Raw genomic sequence first — 4,286 nt, forward strand, 5'->3', positions numbered from 1 at the left:
ATATGTTACCTAAATGTCATCATAATATGATGAATTATTTCCATAATAACATATAAAAAAAGAAAAAAAAAAAAAAGAATCATTAATTTATAATTATTTAAATTGATTCTTTAAAAAAATATTATAATATATTATTTATAAAAATAATTTTTATCTTATTTTAAATAAATTTGTGGCCTTTTATTAAAAGGCCTATGATCGATGTATTATTATTATAAAAATTAATGCAATGTTTTTAATTTATGCTTTCTTTTCAGTTTTCTTTGGTAATAACACTGCTTGAATGTTTGGTAATACACCACCTTGAGCAATTGTTACACCAGATAATAATTTATTTAATTCTTCATCATTACGAATTGCCAATTGTAAATGACGTGGAATGATACGTGTTTTTTTGTTATCACGGGCAGCATTACCAGCTAACTCGAGAACTTCTGCAGCCAAATATTCCATAACAGCAGCCAAATATACTGGGGCACCAGCACCTACTCGTTCAGCATAATTTCCTTTTCGTAATAATCTGTGAATTCTTCCAACAGGAAATTGTAATCCTGCTCGGCTTGATCTTGACTTTGCCTTTCCCTTTACTTTACCACCTTTACCTCGTCCAGACATAGCGAATAAATTTATTTAATTAATATTTTTTTTTGTAAATATAATCACACAGATGTGTACGTTACGGGGATTGTAACATAAATGTTTAAAATGTTATTTGGGTATTTTAATTTATAATATTTATAAAATATAAAACTTTAAAAATAAACCAATCACCTTATAGTATTATTTTTAGCCAATCAGAGAGTAGTATTCATTTTTATTGTTATATCCATCTTCGCGTATATAATACGCTAGTTGTATACACGACACGCTCATACATATACTGACTGGTGTTCTGTAACTATCTGTGTATATTAATTGTTTGTAACAATGCCACCAAAAACAAGTGGAAAAGCAGCAAAAAAAGCTGGCAAAGCTCAAAAAAATATATCAAAGAGTGATAAGAAAAAGAAGAGGAAGCGCAAGGAATCATATGCAATTTACATTTACAAAGTATTAAAACAAGTGCATCCTGATACTGGTATCTCTAGTAAAGCTATGAGTATCATGAACAGTTTTGTTAATGATATTTTTGAACGTATTGCTGCTGAAGCATCACGTTTAGCACATTATAATAAACGTTCAACAATCACAAGTCGGGAAATTCAAACCGCAGTTCGATTATTATTACCTGGTGAATTGGCAAAGCACGCTGTTAGTGAAGGTACTAAAGCTGTTACAAAATATACAAGTTCAAAATAAATAAATCGAAAATATTATTTAATTGATAACATAAAAATACATCAACATATAAAAACGGCTCTCTTTTTAAGAGAGCCATCAAATTTTTTAAATAAGAGTAAATTATTTTTATATATACAAAAAAATAAAATAAACAATTATTAATATCATATTTAATATAAAATTTTATATATTAATAGCTTGAATATATCTATTATTAGTATATCAATATTATTAATTTTAAATATAATAAAGGATATCGCGGAATATATATCGTAAATCAGTGTAATGCAAATGCATTACATTACCTTTATTATTTTCATTTTACATTTACTACTTGTTTATGTACGCTTATAATTATTAGAAAAATATTTTTAATAATTTTAAAAAATAAATGAAATAATAAAAATTTAATAATAAATTATTTATTGAAAGTATAAAAAATGGTATATAGCAAAATCTTTATTTTCTTTGATTAAGGCGAAATGTTTTATTAGTTATAAATTCGATAATCTCCTATCGATACTTGTTACTCTTAACTTGTATATATAAAAAATATAATAGTATATTAATTTATAATAAAATTTTTTCAAAAATTCAATAAGTTATTGTAAAATAAAATAGATAATATACAAATTATAATTTATTATTGCAGATATATTACAATAAAAAAAAAAAAAATAAATAAAAATATTTGGTAATGTATGTTATAAACAAAATAATTTGTTGTAAACAAATTATATAATATGTTATATTTATTAACAAATTTATTTACTCTTATATAAATAAAATTAGTGGCTTCCCAAAAAGGAAAGCCTGTTTAAATTTATCGGATGTATTAAATATTCTTTAATAAATTTACTAAATATTTTAAGTAAATTATTATATTTTCTTAACCTCCAAAACCATACAAAGTACGACCTTGTCGTTTTAATGCATATACAACATCCATAGCTGTAACTGTTTTACGTTTTGCGTGTTCAGTATATGTAACAGCATCCCGAATAACATTTTCAAGGAATACTTTAAGTACACCACGTGTTTCTTCATAAATTAAACCAGAGATACGTTTTACTCCACCTCGTCGTGCTAAACGACGAATTGCAGGTTTTGTAATACCTTGGATATTATCACGCAAAACTTTTCTATGACGTTTTGCACCCCCTTTTCCAAGACCCTTTCCACCTTTTCCTCTGCCAGTCATTTTAATAAAAAATTATTTACAATATTTTAACGAACGGATAACACGTGTGTTAACCTCACAAGTATTGTAATGTATGTGAGCGCCGGTACAATTGTGCCTTTTTATATAAAGCATTAAAGATTTTTTAAGCCACGCCTATACAATTTGATTAGTCCATACTCTGATAGCTATCCAATAGGATATGACAACAAAAATTTTGAAATTTCATATAAATATAAATACAACACATTTATTTCGCATTTAAACATTTGACTTTGTAGTATCAAATTGTCGAATATAATTTTAAAAATTGTGTGTTTTTTTGTAAAAACATTATTATTTGAAAATGGCTAGAACCAAGCAAACTGCACGTAAATCAACTGGTGGTAAAGCACCAAGAAAACAATTAGCAACGAAAGCTGCACGTAAAAGTGCACCAGCAACTGGTGGAGTAAAAAAACCACACAGATATCGTCCTGGTACAGTAGCTTTACGAGAAATTCGTCGTTATCAAAAAAGTACTGAATTGTTAATTCGTAAATTACCATTCCAACGTTTAGTACGTGAAATTGCACAAGATTTTAAAACCGATTTACGTTTCCAAAGTTCAGCTGTTATGGCATTACAAGAAGCTAGTGAAGCCTATTTAGTAGGTTTATTTGAAGATACCAATTTATGCGCAATTCATGCAAAGCGTGTTACAATTATGCCTAAGGATATACAATTGGCAAGACGTATTCGTGGAGAACGTGCATAAGCGTTTTAAATGACAATTTAAAAAAAAAAAAAAAACAAATAAGAAATATTTTCGGTCCTATATATAGGACCAACATATATTATTAAATAAGAGTATATTATTTTTATTAAAAAATATATATATATATATATATATATATAAATTATTGAAATAAAATTAAACATTATTAAAATTTTGTTATAATTATAAGCGATTGCTATTTCTAAAAATAAATAAATTTCATAAAATTTATATTATTTTATATTCATTTGAAATATTAAAAAAACTTCTCGCTTTAAAGTAACCATGATATGAGTTATAAATGCAATAAAATTTTATACAAAAAATAATATTTATTTGTTGACGAATAATATAAAAGGTTTACATTTCTAAATAACATATATTTATATATGGTGTGTAAAAAAAAAGAAAAGAAGAAAAATAATTTATATTTTTAATATAAAAAGGCAACCGCACACAGTGTTCCCAAGCGGTCACCCATCCAAGTACTGACTGTGCCCAATGTTGCTTAACTTCGGTGATCGGACGAGAACCGGTGTTTTCAACGTGGTATGGCTGTTGCCAGTAATAAATGAAAATTTTTACAAATATATATTTTTCATAAATATCATTAATATTAAAGTATATTATTAAAATTTTCAATGAAGTAATCAATTTAAATATATACTTATTTATTATACCATATATTTTAAATAAAAATGCAACCGCACACAGTATTCTCAAGTGGCCACCCATCCGTGGTACTGACTGTGGCAAATGTTTCTTAACTATTATTTTATAAAATATTTATACAAAAAATAATTTACTCTTATCAAATATTAATTTGTGGCCTGTATTAAGGCCTATGTTATTTTCATTTTTTAGCAAAAATAATGAAATATTTCAATATATTATTAAAGTAACAGATCATTTCTTTTTTGGTGCTGCTTTTTTAATTTTTGAAGGAGATGATTTGGCAACAGAAGCTTTCTTAGCTTTTGGTGCTTTCGGTTTACGAGCAGGGCTACTTTTGGCAGCGGATTTTGTACTTTTTGCTGGTTTTGCTTTAACTGGTGCTTTTTTTGATGC

The 4,286-nt window shown here is 26.2% G+C and overlaps 1 non-coding gene across 1 annotated transcript; it reads right to left on the minus strand.

Moving 5' to 3' along the window:
• Nucleotides 1-3,662: 3,662 nt before the first annotated feature.
• Nucleotides 3,663-3,781, minus strand: LOC123304312. Its single transcript, XR_006536343.1, has one exon. It is a non-coding gene; the product is annotated as a 5S ribosomal RNA (ribosomal RNA).
• Between the last annotated feature and the right edge of the window lie 505 nt (nt 3,782-4,286).

Source organism: Chrysoperla carnea (assembly GCF_905475395.1).
Source record: "Chrysoperla carnea chromosome X unlocalized genomic scaffold, inChrCarn1.1 SUPER_X_unloc_4, whole genome shotgun sequence".
Classification (NCBI taxonomy): domain Eukaryota; kingdom Metazoa; phylum Arthropoda; class Insecta; order Neuroptera; family Chrysopidae; genus Chrysoperla; species Chrysoperla carnea.